Source organism: Callithrix jacchus, chromosome 1 (genome assembly GCF_049354715.1).
Source record: "Callithrix jacchus isolate 240 chromosome 1, calJac240_pri, whole genome shotgun sequence".
In the NCBI taxonomy this organism is placed as follows: Eukaryota; Metazoa; Chordata; class Mammalia; order Primates; family Cebidae; genus Callithrix; species Callithrix jacchus.
This window is the reverse complement of record NC_133502.1, coordinates 164,179,105-164,200,629: the sequence shown is the minus strand read 5'-3', so window position 1 is coordinate 164,200,629 and position 21,525 is coordinate 164,179,105. Positions and strand designations below refer to the sequence as shown.

The 21,525-nt window shown below is 39.4% G+C and overlaps 1 long non-coding RNA gene across 2 annotated transcripts in view; it reads left to right on the top strand.

The window, feature by feature from the left end:
* Positions 1 to 20,927, top strand: part of LOC144579497 (uncharacterized) — a 229,532-nt gene extending 208,605 nt beyond the window's left edge. Inside the window, exons 1-3 of one of the 2 annotated variants that reach the window (XR_013527191.1) lie at positions 7,693 to 7,857; positions 12,813 to 12,957; positions 20,675 to 20,927. This is a non-coding gene — a long non-coding RNA (uncharacterized LOC144579497). Of the gene's footprint in view, positions 1 to 7,692; positions 7,858 to 12,812; positions 12,958 to 20,674 lie in introns of those variants that run through there. The other variant, XR_013527189.1, reaches the window with a different exon arrangement.
* The last annotated feature ends 598 nt before the right edge of the window (positions 20,928 to 21,525 follow it).

Sequence of the window (21,525 nt, the reverse complement as noted above, 5' to 3'; positions counted from 1 at the left end):
AGGTGTGAGCCACCACACCTGGGCAATCTCCACACTCTTAAATCCAAATGGCAGCAGGAGGAACGAAAACTAGATAACATTTTCTATGCCAATTCTAATTAACTGGTAGTGGCTGTCTGGAGTCTGTTTTCAGTCTGTGATCCAACTGTGCCCTATGGAAACGAGAACTAGGATTGATTCACCCTGATGCTCTGGAGGATGAGGGGAAGGGCAGGCAGCCCCACCTGTCATGCATCTCATGTGTTCTGCAATCACATTGTGCAATTCTCACACCACACGGAAATCTAGTTCTCAGTGAATTCTTTCTAAATGATTATGATTCTTCATTTACCCCCTTTCTTTGTTGGAACATTTCTTCACTATGACGCATACCAGAGAATTTCCTAGAAATCCAGAAATTTGCTAGTGCGGGCCAGTCAGGCTAGTGATTATGAAATTCTCCAAATTCAAAAATAGTTCATTTGAATCAGCCAAACCAAAGAAAACTCTTTCCACCGACCCCTACCCACAGATTTTTGAATGAAAGTGCATTAGGTTTATCCAATTACACATGTTAATAGTGATTACTACCTTAAGTTGACTGCATTTGATTGCCATAGGAAGCATTTTAATTATTCAAGACTTAGATACTGAAAAATGTGTGGAAGCTAAGATGTCAACCCTCCCATAGTACGATATTGCTACTTTTTTGTAGGTACTCACCACGTGTTTTTCTGCCATGATGATAGCACATTTCACTTAGCTATTTTGTAAATACTTCTTGAATGCATAAAGCAATGAATTAATTAATGCAACAAATATGTAAATAAGTGAGGCAGACATTATTCTTATCTAGCTCTAATGAAACAAAAAGTTTCATTAGAGAAGAACCATGTATATTCATCTTTGTGCTACCTTGGAGGCTAGCATATTATCTAATATGTAATGGTTTTTTATTATTATTATTATTATTTTTTTTTTTTATTTATTTTTTTTTTAAATTTTTTATTGGATTATAGGTTTTGGGGTACATGAGCAGAGCATGCAAGACAGTTGCGTAGGTACACACATGGCAGTGTGCTTTGCTTTTCTTCTCCCCTTCACCCACATTTGGCATTTCTCCCCAGGCTATCCCTCCCCACCTCCCCCTCCCACTGGCCCTCCCCTTTTCCCCCCAATAGACCCCAGTGTTTAGTACTCCCCTTTCTGTGTCCATGTGTTCTCATTTTTCATCACCCACCTATGAGTGAGAATATGCGGTGTTTCATTTTCTGTTCTTGTGTCAGTTTGCTGAGGATGATGTTTTCCAGATGCATCCATGTCCCTACAAACGACACGAACTCATCATTTCTGATTGCTGCATAATATTCCATGGTGTATATGTGCCACATTTTTCCAATCCAGTCTATTATCAATGGGCATTTGGGTTGATTCCAGGTCTTTGCTATTGTAAACAGTGCTGCAATGAACATTCGTGTACATGTGTCCTTATAGTAGAACGATTTATAGTCTTTTGGATATATACCCAGTAATGGGATTGCTGGGTCAAATGGAATTTCTATTTCTAAGGCCTTGAGGAATTGCCACACTGTCTTCCACAATGGTTGAACTAATTTACACTCCCACCAACAGTGTAAAAGTGTTCCTTTTTCTCCACATCCTCTCCAGCATCTGTTGTCTCCAGATTTTTTAATGATCGCCATTCTAACTGGCGTGAGATGGTATCTCAATGTGGTTTTGATTTGCATCTCTCTGATGACCAGTGACGATGAGCATTTTTTCATATGATTGTTGGCCTCATATATGTCTTCTTTCGTAAAGTATCTGTTCATATCCTTTGCCCACTTTTGAATGGGCTTGTTTGTTTTTTTCCTGTAAATCTGCTTGAGTTGTTTGTAAATTCTGGATATCAGCCCTTTGTCAGATGGGTAGACTGCGAAAATTTTTTCCCATTCTGTTGGTTGCCGATCCACTCTAGTGACTGTTTCTTTTGCCGTGCAGAAGCTGTGGAGTTTCATTAGGTCCCATTTGTCTATTTTGGCTTTTGTTGCCAATGCTCTTGGTGTTTTGTTCATGAAGTCCTTGCCTACTCCTATGTCCTGGATAGTTTTGCCTAGATTTCCTTCTAGGGTTTTTATGGTGCCAGGTCTTATGTTTAAGTCTTTAATCCATCTGGAGTTAATTTTAGTGTAAGGTGTCAGGAAGGGGTCCAGTTTCTGCTTTCTGCACATGGCTAGCCAGTTTTCCCAACACCATTTGTTAAACATGGAATCCTTGCCCCATTGCTTGTTTTTGTCAGGTTTATCAAAGATTGTATAGTTGTATGTATGTTGTGTTGCCTCCGGTGCCTCTGTTTTGTTCCATTGGTCTATATCTCTGTTTTGGTACCAGTACCATGCTGTTTTGATTACTGTAGCCTTGTAGTATAGTTTGAAATCCGGTAGTGTGATGCCCCCCGCTGTGTTCTTTTTGCTTAGAATTGACTTGGCTATGCGGGCTCTCTTTTGGTTCCATATGAAGTTCATGGTGGTTTTTTCCAGTTCTGTGAAGAAAGTCAATGGTAGCTTGATGGGGATAGCGTTGATTCTGTAAATTACTTTGGGCAGTATAGCCATTTTCACGATATTAATTCTTCCTAACCATGAACATGGAATGTTTCTCCATCTGTTTGTGTCCTCTCTGATTTCGTTGAGCAGTGGTTTGTAGTTCTCCTTGAAGAGGTCCCTTACATTCCTTGTGAGTTGTATTCCAAGGTATTTTATTCTTTTTGTAGCAATTGCGAATGGCAGTTCGCTCTTGATTTGGCTTTCTTTAAGTCTGTTATTGGTGTAGACGAATGCTTGTGATTTTTGCACATTGATTTTATATCCTGAGACTTTGCTGAAGTTGTTTATCAGTTTCAGGAGTTTTTGGGCTGAGGCGATGGGGTCTTCTAGGTATACTATCATGTCGTCTGCAAATAGAGACAATTTGGCTTCCACCTTTCCTATTTGAATACCCTTTATTTCTTTTTCTTGCCTGATTGCTCTGGCTAGAACTTCCAGTACTATATTGAATAGGAGTGGTGAGAGAGGGCATCCTTGTCTAGTACCAGATTTCAAAGGGAATGCTTCCAGTTTTTGCCCATTCATTATGATATTGGCTGTTGGTTTGTCATAAATAGCTTTTATTACTTTGAGATACGTTCCATCGATACCGAGTTTATTGAGGGTTTTTAGCATAAAGGGCTGTTGAATTTTGTCAAATGCCTTCTCTGCGTCAATTGAGATAATCATGTGGTTTTTGTTTTTGGTTCTGTTTATGTGGTGAATTACGTTGATAGACTTGCGTATGTTGAACCAGCCTTGCATCCCTGGGATGAATCCTACTTGATCATGATGAATAAGTTTTTTGATTTGCTGTTGCAATCGGCTTGCCAATATTTTATTGAAGATTTTTGCATCTATGTTCATCATGGATATTGGCCTGAAGTTTTCTTTTCTCGTTGGGTCTCTGCCGGGTTTTGGTATCAGGATGATGTTGGTCTCATAAAATGATTTGGGAAGGATTCCCTCTTTTTGGATTGTTTGAAATAGTTTTAGAAGGAATGGTACCAGCTCCTCCTTGTGTGTCTGGTAGAATTCGGCTGTGAACCCATCTGGACCTGGGCTTTTTTTGTGTGGTAGGCTCTTAATTGCTGCCTCAACTTCAGACCTTGTTATTGGTCTATTCATAGTTTCAGCTTCCTCCTGGTTTAGGCTTGGGAGGACACAGGAGTCCAGGAATTTATCCATTTCTTCCAGGTTTACTAGTTTATGTGCATAGAGTTGTTTGTAATATTCTCTGATGATGGTTTGAATTTCTGTGGAATCTGTGGTGATTTCCCCTTTATCATTTTTTATTGCATCTATTTGGTTGTTCTCTCTTTTCTTTTTAATCAATCTGGCTAGTGGTCTGTCTATTTTGTTGATCTTTTCAAAAAACCAGCTCTTGGATTTATTGATTTTTTGAAGGGTTTTTCGTGTCTCAATCTCCTTCAGCTCAGCTCTGATCTTAGTAATTTCTTGTCTTCTGCTGGGTTTTGAGTTTTTTTGATCTTGCTCCTCTAGCTCTTTCAATTTTGACGATAGGGTGTCAATTTTGGATCTCTCCATTCTCCTCATATGGGCACTTATTGCTATATACTTTCCTCTAGAGACTGATTTAAATGTGTCCCAGAGGTTCTGGCACGTTGTGTCTTCATTCTCATTGGTTTCGAAGAACTTCTTTATTTCTGCCTTCATTTCGTTGTTTACCCAGTCAACATTCAAGAGCCAGTTGTTCAGTTTCCATGAAGCTGTGCGGTTCTGGGTCAGTTTCTGAATTCTGAGTTCTAACTTGATTGCACTATGGTCTGAGAGGCTGTTTGTTATGATTTCAGTTGTTTTGCATTTGTTGAGCAGTGCTTTACTTCCAATTATGTGGTCAATTTTAGAGTAGGTGTGATGTGGTGCTGAGAAGAATGTGTATTCTGTGGATTTGGGGTGGAGAGTTCTGTAAATGTCCACCAGGTTTGCTTGCTCCAGGTCTGAGTTCAAGCCCTGGGTATCCTTGTTGATTTTCTGTCTGGTTGATCTGTCTAGTATTGACAGTGGAGTGTTAAAGTCTCCCACTATTATTGTGTGGGAGTCTAAGTCCTTCTGTAAGTCATTAAGAACTTGCCTTATGTATCTGGGTGCTCCTGTGTTGGGTCCATATATGTTTAGGATCGTTAGCTCTTCTTGTTGTATCGATCCTTTTACCATTATGTAATGGCCTTCTTTGTCTCTTTTGATCTTTGTTGCTTTAAAGTCTATTTTATCAGAGATGAGAATTGCAACTCCTGCTTTTTTTTGCTTTCCATTAGCTTGGTAAATCTTCCTCCATCCCTTTATTTTGAGCCTTTGTGTATCCTTGCATGTGAGATGGGTTTCCTGGATACAGCACACTGATGGGTTTTGGATTTTTATCCAATTTGCCAGTCTGTGTCTTTTGATTGGTGCATTTAGTCCATTTACATTTAGGGTTAATATTGTTATGTGTGAATTTGATACTGCCATTTTGATTCTAAGTGGCTGTTTTGCCTGTTAGTTGTTGTAGATTCTTCATTATGTTGAAGCTCTTTAGCATTCAGTGTGATTTTGGAATGGCTGGTACTGATTGATCTTTTCTATGTGTAGTGCCTCTTTTAGGAGCTCTTGTAAAGCAGGCCTGGTGGTGACAAAATCTCTGAGTACTTGCTTGTTCGCAAAGGATTTTATTCTTCCTTCACTTCTGAAGCTCAGTTTGGCTGGATATGAAATTCTGGGTTGAAAGTTCTTTTCTTTAAGAATGTTGAATATTGGCCCCCACTCTCTTCTGGCTTGTAGTGTTTCTGCCGAGAGATCTGCTGTGAGTCTGATGGGCTTCCCTTTGTGGGTGACCCGACCTTTCTCTCTGGCTGCCCTTAGTATTCTCTCCTTTATTTCAACCCTGTTGAATCTGACGATTATGTGCCTTGGGGTTGCTCTTCTTGTGGAATATCTTTGTGGTGTTCTCTGTATTTCCTGCAATTGAGTGTTGGCTTGTCTTGCTAGGTGGGGGAAATTTTCCTGGATGATGTCCTGAAGAGTATTTTCCATCTGGGATTCATTCTCTTCGTCACATTCTGGTACACCTATCAAACGTAGGTTAGGTCTTTTCACATAGTCCCACATTTCTTGGAGACTTTGTTCATTCCTTTTTGCGCTTTTTTCTCTGATCTTGGTTTCTCGTTTTATTTCATTGAGTTGGTCTTCGACTTCAGATATTCTTTCTTCTGCTTGGTCAATTCGGCTATTGAAACTTGCGTTTGCTTCACGAAGTTCTCGTATTGTGTTTTTCAGCTCCTTTAATTCATTCATATTCCTCTCTAAGGTATCCATTCTTGTTATCATTTCCTCGAATCTTTTTTAAAATCTTTTTTCAAGGTTCTTAGTTTCTTTGCATTGATTTAATACATGATCTTTTAGCTCACAAAAGTTTCTCATTATCCATCTTCTGAAGTCTAATTCCGTCATTTCGTCACAGTCATTCTCCGTCCAGCTTTGTTCCCTTGCTGGTGAGGAGTTTTGGTCCTTTCTAGGAGGCGATGTGTTCTGGTTTCGGGTGTTTTCCTCCTTTTTGCGCTGGTTTCTTCCCATCTTTGTGGATTTGTCCGCTGGTCGTCTGCGTAGTTGCTGACTTTTCGTTTGGGTCTCTGAGTGGACACCCAGAATGTTGATGATGAAGTATTTCTGTTGCTTGGTTTTCCTTCTACCAGTCTAGCCCCTTCGCTGTACGACTGTTGAGGTCCGCTCCAGACCCTGCTTGTCTGGGGTGCACCTCTAGTAGCCGTGGCACAGCGAGGGATGCTACCAGTTTCTTTTTCTGCTCTCTTTGTCCCAGGATGATGCCTGCCTAATGACAGTCTTTTGGATATATAGGGGTCAGGGAGCTGCTTGAGGAGACAGTTTGTACTTTATAGGGGTTTAATTTCTGAGCTGTGCACTCTGTTGTTCATTCAGGGCTGTTAGGCTGCTATGTTTGATTCTGCTGCAACACAGCTCATTAAACAACCCTTTTTTTTTTTTCTCAAATGCTCTGTGTTGAGGGGTTTGGGCTTTATTTTTGGATGTCCGATCAGGTGTCCTGCCCAGCTCAAAGGCAGACTAGCCACTGTTTGGCTGCCGAGGCTCCGCCCTGCTGTTGTGTGATTCGCGCTGTTCCTGCCGGCTCTGCTGTGGTCTCCGCCACGCCCTGCGGCGGAGTCTCTTCGTTGTAGCGTGTTGCCTCAGCAACGGCAGGCTGCGTCAGCAGTGGGCGTGTATCTCAGTAGGGACGGGTTGCCTCGGCAACGGCTGGCTGCGTCAGCAGTGGGCGTGTATCTCAGTTGGGGCGGGTTGCCTCGGCAACGGTTGGCTGCGTCAGCAGTGGGCGTGTATCTCAGTTGGGGCAGGTTGCCTCCGTAGTGTTGGACGCCCCTCCCCCACAGAGCGTCTCGGACCGTCTGCCCGGGATAGTTTGAAATTGTGGTTTTGTTCGTCCCACTGGGTATCCCAAGCGATCTGTCCCTGCAATCCCCTGGGCTGGGCTACTGTGCGAGTCTCGTTCAGTCTCAAGTCCAGCCCTCTCAAGTCTCAGGTTGCCGGTTCAACAAGGCACCCGGACAAGCGTGCCCTGTGGGGATTGCTGGGTAGGGCCGGCCGCCGCCGCCCCGGCTGCCGGCTTCGCCAGGCAGACCTACTGCCTGGCGTCCCGTGTCTTTTTATACTTGGGAGTTTCCCCGTTCTGTGGGCAACAAAGATCAGTCTGGAAATGCAGCACTGACTCACCGTTTGCGAATTCAACGCGGGCTCCAATCCTGGGTTGTTCTCACAGCGCCATCTTGAGTCCCCTCCGGTTTTTTATTAAACATATATAGATTTATTGGAATATTATCACTTCTAGCAGATTATATGTCTTTATATACTTTGGACTATAGTCCATGGATGTTGACTGCATTCCACATCCATGGACTATAGTGTAAAAATTTTCACAGATTCTAGCACAGTTTCTGGTGCTTAGTAAGGTTAGACCTAGCAATGTATGTTTTATATCATCTTTGGGATTTGAACTTCTCACAAGTGGTTCATACATCAGTTGTGTCACAATATTAATATTAGAACTCAGAAGAAATCATTCTTAGTTCCAATTCCAAGACCAAGCATGAGAGTTTTTAACAAGCTTGTTGGGTGGTTCTGGTGAACAAAAGTTAGAGAATCATTTTCTAAACCAAGAACTACTTGAGGCTAGAACTAGGTTTATGTATCTTTGACTTCCTTGTAATGAAGCATAATTCCCAGCTCAATGTTGGTCTTATTTATTGAATATAGGAGTTTCAGGGTAAGTTACTTGCTGGCTGTGATTACTGTTGATGTGGTTTGGATCTGTGCCCACCTCTCCACCTGCCCCCCACCAAATCTCCTGTTGAGTAGTCATCCTCAATGTTGGAGGTGGGACCTGGTGGGAGGCGATTGGATCTCGGGGATAGATTTCTTATGAATGGGTTAGCACCATTCCCTTGGTGCTGTTCTCATGGTAGTGAGTGAGTTCTTATGAGTTCTGGTTGTTTAAAAGTGTGCATCTCCCCCTTTGCTGTCATGCTCCCATGCCTGCCATGTAAGATACCCCTTTGTCTTCTGCCATGACTGTAAGCTTCCTGAGACCTCCCCTAAAGCAGAAGCTGCTATGATTCCTCTACAGCCTGCGGAACCATGAGCCATTGGTTCTCTTTTCTTTATAAATTACCCAATCTCAGGTATTTTTTTATCACAATGTGAGAATGGACCAATACAAATGTCAAATTGGTAATGTACTACCAAGGTAGTCAACAGGTGATCTCACAAGCGTGAAATTACGTATCATAGTTGTTTTTACCGAAGTGCTTTTCTGGAAGTTAGGAGAGACTGCCTCAAACTTAGTGAAACTAGGAGTTCCCAACACTGCACATGGTCTGGGACCTTATCTAAGGAATATGCTGCTGGTATTGTTGAGTTCACTAATCTCTGAACTCAACACCACCACCTAATGTATTGACATTGATCAGGCTCCCTGTAAAAGACTCCAAGGCTGAGATTTGTGTGTCAGAAGTTCATCAAGCGGTGCTTTTGGGAGATGCACCTGTGGGAGTGTGAAGGCACTGGGACTGGGCAAAGGGAGGAGTTGGGTCTGATGCAGTCACAACAGAGGCTTTTATCAGTCCCATGGGAAGCACTGGAGCTGGGATGGCCTTCAGAGTTATTCCACATGAAGCATGGAGGCCATGTCTTTGTACCCCACATTGACAAGTATTGGATATGGGCTGACCCTGGGAAGGGGTGTGACCTGTGGTGAGGAGGCTCCCTTCAGTAGAGGGCAGTTGGTAGCTAAAGAGCTGTTAGTGTACAGGAATCCCAACATCTGGGAAAAGGAGTCCCTTAGTCCTGAAGAAAGGATGCTCACCTCTGTGTCCAACATGTAAATTATCTACAATAACCATTTCTGAAGAATTTGCAGTTTGAAGATAGTACACTATGTTGCAGTAAATCATAGGCTTTGGAGTCAAGAATAATGAACCTATATCGTACCACTTCTTTTTATTAGCTGTATAACCTACGTAAGTCACTTAAGTTTTCAGAATCTCAGGTTTTTATTTGTAAAGTGGTGTTTCCCAATGCCTGGCTCCTGGAGGATGATATATACAAGCACCTCTGACTCCTTACCCTTTCTCCTTAAAGGTTACTTAACATTGGCTTAACATTCATTCATCCGTCCAACATGCCTTTTTTGGTTTGACTAATTATATATTTGTAAAACTAAAATGACTTGTGGGTAGGTATAGTTGTATCCTTTGAGCATGTTTACTGAATTGGTACCTTTGGAAAAAAATAACTTTATTTTATTTTGAGACAGGGTTTCACTCTGTAGTCCAGGTTGGAATGCAGTGGCATGATCTTGGCTCACTGCAACCTCTGCCTTCCAGGTTCAAGCAATCCTCCTGCCTAAGCCACCCAAATAGCTAGAATTACAGGCATGCACCACCAAGCCTGGCTAATTTTTTTTTTCTGTAGAGGCAGGGTTTCGCTATGTTGATTAGGTTGGTCTTGAACTCCTGAACTCCAAGTGATAGGCCCACCTCAGTCTCCCAAAGTGCTGGGATTACAGACATGAGCCACCATACCAGCAGAAAAAAATAACTTTTAAAGGACGTATATTGACAGGTTTTACATCCTAATATAATAAAGTAATTAAAGGAAACAATATGGAAAAAAACCCACTTATTTAAAAAATATTTGAGTGCCAGTATCCTTTGCCAGCCCTGTTCTGTGTGCTTGGGATTTATCCATAAACAAAGTAGATAAAAATCCTCTCTTTTTCAGAGCATACCTTCTCAGAGGGACCTAAAAATTTTTAAATAAATAAACAAGTTTATTAGAAAGTAATAAGTGTGGAGAAAATGAGGATTTAGGGAGGATGCAAATTGCAGTTTGAAATAGGGTGATCAGAGTGAGCCTCACTGAAAAAGAATAGCATTTGAATGAGGTGTTATGGGAGTCAGTTTGAAGAAGAGTATTGTGAGTAGAGATAACAGCTAGTGCAAGGATCCTGAGGCAGGAGGGTACCTGTCATATTTGAGGAACAGCAGGGAGTCAGACCTTGAGACAAGCAGAGAAAGTAATCAAAGTGTGATGCTTTGACTATCCTAGCCTCTTCACCAACACACAATTCAGGGCCTACCCTCCCAAAGCCATTCCTAAGCCCTTCCCCAAACCCTTGCTTTGCTGGAGGAGCCCACACGATGTGACATTCATTCCTCTTCACTTCCTAAGTCCACACATGGAGCAGGAAACTATAGACACCATGGAGTATTATTAGTCTAGCTTTCCCCTTTTTCTGTAGAAACCACAATAGTGGATTCAGTCTGGAAAACATCACTAGGGTAGAGTAAAAAACATACACACACACACAAAATCTAAGTTACATACAAGCCCGGAACTGACGCCCCAAATGAGCTTCCATAAGAAAGCTCAAGGCCAGTCCTCATCTTGCATGTCCATGATAGTCACTAACAGAAACTGATCTTGTATGTTTCCACAACTTGAGTGTTTCACCTGGAGTGGAATTTATTAAATGGAAAGAAAATTAATGATTTGTGATATAAGTAACAATGCTGCCTCTCAGACTTATTCCTCCCCTATGATCTGGATTCCATTTGGATTGAATATTTTGATAGATACACACACAGGGTGGTTCCCAGTGCTTGAATTCATACTCATAACTCAGCCTTAGTATCCTAAAAGGATTTACTGATGGATCTCACAATGTCGTAGAGAAAACTGTGCAAGATTTTAATTGAAGTTCTTGACCTCCATATCTTCTGTGATTTTATTTCTATGTGTGAAGAAGGAAAATTCTGGATCCTTTCCCCTATGTCCAGGAGACGCTACATAATTTCAGTCCTTGAAAGCCAAAAACCTATGTATTTGCTGGTCATGGTTTGGTACATTTAATAGTGTGCAGTTCCCTCTGAAAGACCTAAATGTTGTTACAATATTTCTGATGAATTATCCAAAACACATTTTTGCTCTCTCTGATTTTTTTCCCACTGTCTCTAAAAACCATGTTGACAATGCTACCAAATAACTGTAACTTTTGTCAAGATGCTTAAAATTCATCAATCTCTTTTTTATCTATAAGAAAGAATCCTGTAACTGGAACAGAATGACAAAGATTTGACACATGGCACTTCCATGTATTAACTTTGTGATCTGAAGCCAGACACTTAAGCATTCTGTACTACAGTGTCCAAGTCTAAGTACTTCACAAGAAACTATGTAACTATATTGTGGAATAAGCTTTGCCAGATAACTATGAATTGATATTCAAGTGAAAGAGGCTTTAACATCTGCTGCTGGTGGTCACTGAGGTCTCCTCCTCCCAATGTAAAATTCTGTGACATGCAGAGCAGTGGCTTAAATTTTCCTAATTTATTAAAAAAAAATCAAAGTCATTCACATGTGCATTTTCTTGTTCTACTCATATTACGTGTTTCCTTTGGTAGTTAACCCCTCTGAGTCCCAGACGTATATCTTACAGCTCTTGAAGCGTCATCCTGTTTCTCCCAGTAGAATCAGTTTGTGTTAGCAATTAAGAACTCAGACTCTAGGGCCAGAAAAATTCCAAATTCTTTCACTCACTAGCTTCCGTGACCTTGGGCATATTTCTTCACCTTTCTTAGGCCAAGTTCTACAAAGTAGGAATAATATTGGTAACAACTTTATAGGATGTGGATTGGATTTAATAAAATAATGCATGTAATTGTTTTAGCATAGTGCATGGCACATAGCAAGTGCTTAAAATTGATTATTATTATTGTTGTTGCAATTGTTATTAATATTATTATATAACCATAAATGTCATATAACTCTATTTTTTAAGTTAGTTATTGAAATTTTGTCTGCCAAGAAAAATGACTCTAGGTCATTAAGGTTAAAATGTTTAACATGAACACAATGTTGTTAATATATTTTTCTTGTAGATCATCATTTCTTTGAAAAAGAAAGCCATTCTGATGCATTATTCTGATCTCTGTGTTAAAAGGGGGTAGAGGTGGAGGATGGTGGGGAACTGAACCATCAGGCTTAACTGAGAATCCGTTGTAATTAAGTGCTGGGCTAAGAATAGAATTGAGATATTTGGACTCTAATCAATATGTACTTAAAAGGGAGAGGCCTTTCAAGCAGAAGAGAAAAGGGTATTCGACCAGCAATTCTTCTACTATCATGTACACTGCCCCCTTCAATTTCTCCAACAAAACACACATGTAGAAATTTCTACTTCCAGGCTGCTTTTACTAGCTACTCCCAGTTTATCCAGCTCTCATTAAAACCTGATGCCTTTTTCCCTGAGAGTTTTTTCTTAAAACTTGAAGTTTGTGCAAGTAATTTGTTGCAATACAGATCCTGAAGAAATTTATCATCTTGTAGACTTTTGTTTGAATCTTAGCTCTGATATTTACATTAGCTGTGTGACCTTGAGAGGATTCTGAGCATCTCTTGACATATTTTCCTCCAATCCAATGTGATGGTTAAATGAGATAATTAATCTATCATTTCTTGAGTGCCTATCATTCTTCTTGTCCTAAGGTGAGAAATACCAAAAAATCTTTACATGGAGTCCAACTTTAAGAGATACATAGATGAGATATGTATGCAAATCACATTGCACTACTATGCCCATAATGACAAATTAATAAGCTATAGCTGTGTTATTATTATTGTTGGCAGTAACAGTATGATTATGATTATCTGCTATTGCAGAGCACTGGGCTGGAGAAGACACACAGATTTTCAAGTCGATGGGAGCAACCAGAGCAAAAGTGTTTGGGCTGGAACCCAAGATGTAATTGGGACACTGAATGCATGTGTAAAGCTGACAGCACTGAGCAACTGGAAGACTCAGGAGGTAAATGTTGAGTCTTAACCCTATCACTACTCCCCAATACACACAGGTAAGTGTAAAACTAAAAGTAAAAGGTGAAGATTTTGATTCACCTCAAGGCAGCTCATTTTCCTGTGTCCTTATAGCTATGACTATGCCTTAATCTTTTCTCCTGAGCAAAGGGATATGGGAGAGAAGTTTTGGAGTCTTTCTAAGGTGAGAGGGTTTAAAGAGAGCACTCTGATTGCTCCTTGGAAGTTTTTATAGGGTTCTTTTTCTCTAGATGTGTCAGCTGATGGGGTGTAGGACACAGCCTTGCTGTCCCATATAAAACAAAGGAGTACAGTGAACTAGGATGTCAGAGAGCCAAAATGGAGCTTGGCGTGTTTGCTCAGTTCTTTCTTTGTGGGAATTGAACACCAGGAAGGGGAAAACTTGGGTAAAATTATGCAGCCAAAAGGTAGTAAATACCACAGCTGATGGGAACCCAGGATGTGTGGCTCAAAATTGAGTGCTGTTTTTTCGCCATACAACAGTTGTTTGCCTCTGCAGAGCACATAACAAGAGTATAACTAAAAAATGCCTTACACCTGAGGACTCTCAGTTTAGAGATGGAAATACTGAGGCCTGCAGAGAGAAACATACTTGTCCAAGGCAATAGTGAATAAATTGTTGCATTTCAACTACAGTTTAAATCTCTGTACTCAAACAATAGACTTTCTAGTGCCCACTCTCACACTGTTGCTAAAAGCTCATGGGCTGGAGATTTTTGGGTGCAGTCTCTACTCCTTGAGATTTTCTGCATATAGACCAGGAGTCAGCCTTTGAAAGCCTTAAGCTTGTGGTTGTCCATACCCCAGGTTGGCTGCATGTACCTCCTAAGTGGCAATTCCCATGAAATATCTCACAAAAACATAGTGAAAAGGAATGAAATCTTTTATTAAATCTGTTTTAGGCTTGTTGCCTGCTGGACTATCTTAGCCTGTTCAACTTCTTCCTTAATTTCTTGGCTCTTAAACATAAGGCACAGGTGCTGAGCTTGGGGGTCCAGAGGGACTCCAGAAGGCTGACCTCAGGTGAGTGATCCTGTGGGTGCTGTTTGTACCTAGAGCACCTATTGGCAGAGTGTTGCTGGCCAGAGCTACCTACAGAGACAAGCCATTCAGCTCCTTGGCCAGGTACTGGTCAAAGAACCACAACAAACAAGGGCATCTGGAAACATGTAGTCAGAATTGGCACACTTGCAGGGGAAGTGCAGTGCAGTATATTAAATTATTTCTGCAACCACAGATCTGTATTTAAAAGGGAAAAAATAATCACACATAATGTTTTATATTTCAATTTTGAAAGAGGGAGGCTTGGTTTCTAACGTCAAACAGTTCAGGGCAAGGCACGCAGTTGGATTTGTAATTTATTTTCATATGCTTATTTATTTATTTATGGCTAACCGAGTTCCACAAAGAATTTGAAGCAAAGGATTTGTAATTTTTTTTCTCTCCCAAGTTTGGTTAGGCCAACAGTTGTCATTAAGTGGCTTATCATTGCACTGGAAATTTGGGGGACAGATAAAAGGAGATGCGTCATTCTTGGCCTCAAAGTCTCAATCACAGGAAACAAAGATAGAATGATGATGATGATGATGACGATGATGTGCACAATGTTATGGTTTATCGAAGTATTGTCACATGTGGTAACCTAATGATCTTCTTAAGTGATACCGCAAGCAAATATAATTTTCTCTAGCTTACACGAAGTAATAAATTGAAACGATACTAAGAAAGGAAGAATGGTCTACTCAGATTCACTTGGCTGATAGTTGGTAAAATCAAACCTGGAATCCCAGAATTCTTAAATTCAAAATCATATCCTTAATTGAGCAGTTCAGGCACTGAGACAGAAAAGAGGAAGAATGGCTGATACTGTTTAGAAAGGCTTTATGAAAGAGATGATATATGACTAAGCAAGAAAGACAAGTAGGTTTTTTGGTGGAATTGAGAAAGAGCAATGCAACAAAAGACTTCTCATTTCTTCACAGAAGAAATGGACCAAGTTTAAGCACATTTCCATAACTACTTGTTGTTAAATGCTTCCTGAAGCTTATGCATTTGCCTCCTAGCCAGAATAGCACCACAGGTGGTTCAGACTATCCTGATGGTTACAAAGCCCAGCTTTCACCTTTTCCTGGGTGAGGACCTAGTTTAGGTCATAGTTTCCATCAGGCCCACTGCAGTTAGAGCCTGAGAAGCTCCAGCCTTGCTGGGATCCACGGAGCCTCTGGCTGCATACACAGGCTGGGTGGTAAAACTCTTTTGAAAATCATCTGGCTGATACTTGGTAGAGTCAAACCAGGAATCTACTCACCAGGAAGACTTTTGTCAATGGAACACAGGAACAGAGAAGGATGCTGATAGATACTTTTATTTTTTTCATTTTTCTATACTACCTTTGTCCGGCTGTTTTGAGATGCAGCAGCCTTGAAGGACCAAGCAACCAATCACGTTTTCAAGAGAAGCTGTAGCCATCTTATAATGGCTTTCCTTTAAAAGTATTATGTTCACTTATTTCTGGAACATGAAACTCTCCTTGTTTTTCTTGTTCTTTCTGCTCACACCTTAGTCTTTTTTGGAATTCTTGATATTGAAATGCCCGGGTCTCCATCTTCGGACATTTTCTCATCAAGGGTTAATATTTTTTTTTGTGAAAAAGCATTCCTATTGTGGATAAATAACAAATGTATTTTTTTTAAGCCCAGAACTGTTTCTTGGACTTTCAGATTGGTTTATTAAATGAACTGCCTGATCAGTAGCTCTTTGCATATGTCTAATCAGCATCTCAAACTTAGCATGACTACAACCCAACCCTTAATCTTCCCCACGTACAGCAAATATACAAACTTGCTCTCTAGTAGTTTTCCCACTTCATAAAGCGCCCATTCTAACCTGCTGATGCTAGAGTAATCTTTGACCTCTTTTTCTCAACATTCCCCTACCATCTCCAATCCATTAATGAATATGGAATCAATCCACTTACCCCCTTCCACAGCAAGATGCCATTGTATTTTGCTAGATCAGTGCAGGGTCCTCCCAACTAATAATGTCCTTGGGGCTATCCCGTCCCCCTACTTTCGAGGCAGAAGACTGAGCAACTGTTTTAGAACACAAATCAGATGACATCTCTCCTTAGCTTAAAACAGTCTTAAATTTTGCGACTTGCTCAGTGTAGAAGCCTGTCCTTAAAATGGCCTAGAAATCCCTCTCTTATCTGGCTCCCCATGATGCCAATAACCTTTTCCTTTCTGTCTCCATACCAGTTATCTTAGACTCTTTACCCCTCCTCCAACATGCAATGCTTGCTACCTCCTTGGGCCTCTGCAGTTGCCATTCCTCTGACTAGATGTAAGTTACTCTAAATATGTGTCTGGATCACTTCATCACCTCTTCAGGTCATTGCTCCAAAGACATCTTCTCAAGAAAGCCCCTTCTGACCACCTTATATAATATTACCACTAAACTCTTGTCTCCTTTTCCTGCTTATGTATTTATTTATTGAGATGGAGTCTCACTCTGTTGCCCAGGCTGGAGTGCAGTGGCACAATCTTGGCTCACTGCAACCTCTGCCCCCTGGGTTCAAGTGATTCTCTTACCTCAGCCTCCTGAGTAGCTGGGACTACAAGCACCTGCCACCACGCCTGGCTGATTTTTGTACTTTTAGTAGAGATGGGGTTTTACTGTGTTGCCAGGCTGGTCTCAAACTCCTGATCTCATGATCCACCCGCCTCAGCCTCCCATAGTGCTGGGATTACAGGTGTGAGCCACTGCACCCAGCCTATTATTTATTTATTTATATTATACCTATTTGATGTACATATTTTGAGAGTACATGCAATAACTTTATACATTCATATAATCAAACCAGGGTAATTAGGGTTATACATTCATATAATTTTAATCAGGGAAATTAGGATATCTATCACCCTAACTATTTAGCTTTTCATTATGCTGGAAACATTCAACTTATTCTCTTCTAGCTATTTTGAAATGTACAAGCAATTAATGTTAACTATAGTCACCTTATTTGATTTTTTTATATACCATTTCTCCCATTAAACATGTGACTTGTTTCATTTATTTATTTGATGGATGATCTGTACCTATCCTCTCTTTGTAAGCACTGTGAGTCTCAGGCCCTCATCCACCCTCCTATCCCCAAGCCCTTGGGATAGTATCTGGCACATGGAAGATGCCCAATAGATATTTGTTGAATGAGTGAGCAGTCTGTCTCTTTACCCTGAGTGCTCTATGATTATCTTTCCTTTGGGATCAGTGTTTCCGATTGCTGAGGTGATGAGAATGGCATGGTAAAATGCCTGTATGGTCATCACTTGCTACTCAGAGTCTGAAGAGAAGCTGCATCTGTACTGATGCAGGAAACCACAGTACATCCTCTGCAGCATATCTGTTACTCTGGCCCTTAACAAAGAGCAAGAGCATTAATATGAACATAGTCCAGGCTTACAAAAGACTGTCTGTGACCTATCGGTCCCTTCCCTCAAGGAGCTTGCAGGCTCCTAGGGCAGGTAAGGCATTCCCAAGCAGCTAGTGTAGTGTGCTGATGACAATGAGTTACAGAGTGACATTTTCACATGCAAAAGGGAAGGAACAGTATTGGAAAAAGGCCTTAACTTTTTATTTTAGCCAAATCTTAACATGGTATTTCAATAAGCAAAAATAAAATGAAAAGGGGACATTAAAAAAAAGATATTTACCACGGGACAATGAGACTTAAGAGAAATGGATTCTGGAAGCCGTGGCTGAGCATCTGAGTTTATTCAGGTTCTGAAGGGCAGCATTATGAGTGGACCCAAAGATCAGCAAAGGCCTCACAGAGCCAGGCATTTGGTGACAGTTTGTGAGAACATAACAATGCAAAATTTAGCTTGTGTTGCCTGTCATTATCCTAGAAGTCTCTTCCGGACAAGTTCAAGGACTCATGCAACTCTTAAGAAAAAAAATACATATGTCAAAATGTGTATTTGAGGGAAGCAAACCATTCTGTATGGTTTATGTATCAAGGCTGGTTAGTGAAGAATGAATAAAGCAAGTTTTATTATAATCATTATCATTACAATAACAATTAATGTGGCTGCTTGTGTGGAGCAAGGAAATTCTTGTGCAAATGGACTTCAATAATCGTTGATGAAAATCTGGACTCTCATCTATTAGGTCGGCTTGAAGATAATTTTACTTATAATTTACTGGCTTTTGCTCTCATCATTTTACTTTTTAAAAGTTGGGAAAGTAATTGCAATTTTAACAGAACAAGCAATTTACATATAAAATGTATTTTGTGATTCTGTTAGTGAACTGAAGCTCTAGCAGAGTAAGCTTATATGCCAATTCATCAAAATGTATCTGCCCTCAAATAACAGATGAAAGGATCTAGGCCTAGAAGATGATAAGTTTGAACCCCTGCCTTGCTAATTGTTGGCTGTATGAACTTTGTCAGACACTCCCCCAAACTGATTTCCCTCTCTGTGAAATATAGAAAATACTAAGGCTATTTCTAGGAAGATCCAATGAGATAAGATCTAATAATACAAAGTGCTTTGCAAATTCTAAATCTCAGTTTGTGTAGAATATTTGTGTTCTTACTGCAATTATTACTTACATATTAGTTCTTCTGTTTCTTCCTCAGTGTCCTCATTAAGAGATGCTGACAAAAATCAGTTGCAATTGTATATACTATTAAACTACTTGAAAAAAAATTAAGAAAATATTCTCATTTACCAATAGCATAAAAAAATACTTAGAGAAAAAAATTTAACCATGGAAATCAAAGACCTGTTCAGTGAAAACTATAAGATATTGATTAAAGAAGCTGAAAAGGGTACAACTAAATGGAAAGATGTCTTATGTGCATGGACTGGAATAATTAATATTGTTAAAATATTCATACAACCCAAAGCGAGCTGAAGATTCAATGCAATCCATATAAAAAATTTAATGGCATTTTTTCATGAAAATAGATAAAACAGTCCTAAACTTCACCTGAAACCACAAAAGACCCTGAATAGCCCAAACAATCTTGAGCAAGAACAGAGCTGGAGGAATCATACATCGTGATTTCAAACTATATTACAAACCAGTGGTAATTTCAAAAATATGGCATTGGCATTAAACAAAAACAGAGATATGGACTAATGGCCCAGAATATAGGACCCAGAAACAAACCCATGCCTATAAGGTTATATCTTTGACAAAAGTTCCAAAAATATCCAATGATGAAAGTACAGTCTTTCAATAAATGGTGTTGGGAAACTGGAAATCCACATGTAAAAGAATATAACTGAACTCTTATATCACAGGCAAAACTTAGCTAGAAATGAAAGAATGTAAGGACTGAAATTGTAAAATGTCTAGACTAAGACATAAGGGAAAAGCTCTTTGACATAGGGGAAAATCTCTTTGGTTTTGGCAATGATTTTTAAAAATATGACATGAAAATCAGACACCAAAAACAAACAAATGGGACTATATCAAACTAAAACATTTCTTCACAGCAAAGAAAACCATTGACAAAATGAAAAGACAACCAGCAGAATATGAGAAAATATTGAAAACTATACATTTGATAAGGAATTTATATTAAAAAATTAAAAATCCACACAACTTAGCAAAATTCTAAGAAGAAAACAAAACCAAATAACTACATACAAGCCAATTAAAAATAGGCAAAAGATTTGCATAGATATTTCTCACAAATAGACATATGAGTGACCAATGGGTATGTTAAAAAGTGCTCAACAGCACTAATAATCAGGGAAGTGCAAATAAAAATCACATTGGGATATTACGTCACACCTGTTAGGATGGCTATTATCAAAAAGATAAGAGATAGCAAATGCTGGTGGGATGTGGAGAAAAGGGAACCCTTGTGCACTATTAGTAAGAGTGTAATTGGCATGGCCATTAAGGTGAACAACTTGGAAGTTCTTATGAAGAGTAGAACCACTGTATGCTCCATAAATCCCACTTACGGCTATTAATTCCATTGCAAAGTAAATGCAATTAAAATGTCAAAGAAATATCTGCACACCCATGTTTGTTGCAGTATTATTCACAATAGCCAAGTTATGGAAACAACCAAAGTGTCTGTCAATGGATTAATTGATAGAAGAAGGAAAAAGAAGGAAATCCTGTCTTTCTACAGCAGGGATGAACATGAAGAAAAGTAGTCTAAGTGAAATAAACCAGATACAGAAGGACAAATACTGCATGATCTAGCTTACATGTGGAATGTAAAAATGTCAAACTCACAGAAGCAGAGGGTAGAAAGGTGATTGCCAGAGGGTAGGAGGTGGGGGAAATAGGGAGATGGTCAAAATGTACACATTTTCGGCTATAAGATGAGCAACTTCTGAGGATCTCAAACATAGCATAATGATGTTGGTGACTATAGTTAACAAGGCTGTATTGTATACTTGAAATGTGCTAAGGTAGTAGATCTTAAGTGTCCCCCACCATACGCACACATAAAAGAAGGTGACAGATATATAAATTAGCTTGATGTTGATATCATTTCACAATGTACACATTTATCAAATTATCACATTGTGCATCTTAAATATATACTGAGTAATATTTATTGATTGCAATTAAACAAAAATAAAACAATTATATTTAAAAAATATGTGGAATTTAATATAGTCTCTGGTTTATTTCTCTTACTTCTCTTCCCAAAGGCTCAGTGCTAGGGGATTCAGAAGCAACCTGTACTCCTCAAAGAAAGAAAATCGTAAGACAAAGGAGATCTCTAGAACCAGTGACTGGGGCTCTTCCTTCCATGAAAAAATTGGGTGTATGCAGACTCATCCATGAATCTAGATTGCAAGGATGTGACCCTATGTAATAAAGTTGCTACTTATTGCTCATCATCATCTTTAATGACAAAAATAGTAACAATTAATATGTCTCTTGGGGAAAATAAATACTTTAATGGGCTTGTTAAGGTAAGTCTTTTAAAAATATTTTTTGGTGAAGGAAAAGACAGATAAAAGATTGGTATCCATAATACATAAAGAACCTTAAAAATCAATAAAAATGTCAATTTAAATGACCCAAGGTTATATATAGCCACTTGACAGAAGAGAAAACATAATGGCTTATAATGGCCTAAAAAATATAAAAATATGCTTTACCTTACCAGTAATAAGGGAAAAGTAAAAATGAACAATCCAAAACAGAAACAAACATAACAACAGTGACAGACCACTTTACGTCTAACAGCTTGACAAAAATTAAAAATCTAATGTATTCTATTGATAACTCAATAAATTATAATTGTCTTTAGTCCTGTATATTTCAGTTATTTCAATGAACTTCTCTGGGGTTTTTTGTGTGTGTTGAAAGAGGTCAAGAAACATTATAATTTTATTTATATAAAGTATTCCATTCACTTATGGAGTCATGTGCATTACTTTGTAAATTATTCACTCAACCACCAGCTTAATGTGCAGTCAAATTAAAAGAAAAACCTTTGCTGTTTCAGTCAGTCTTTGTTCACCAAAACTTCCCTCTTTTTTCATCTTGTTTC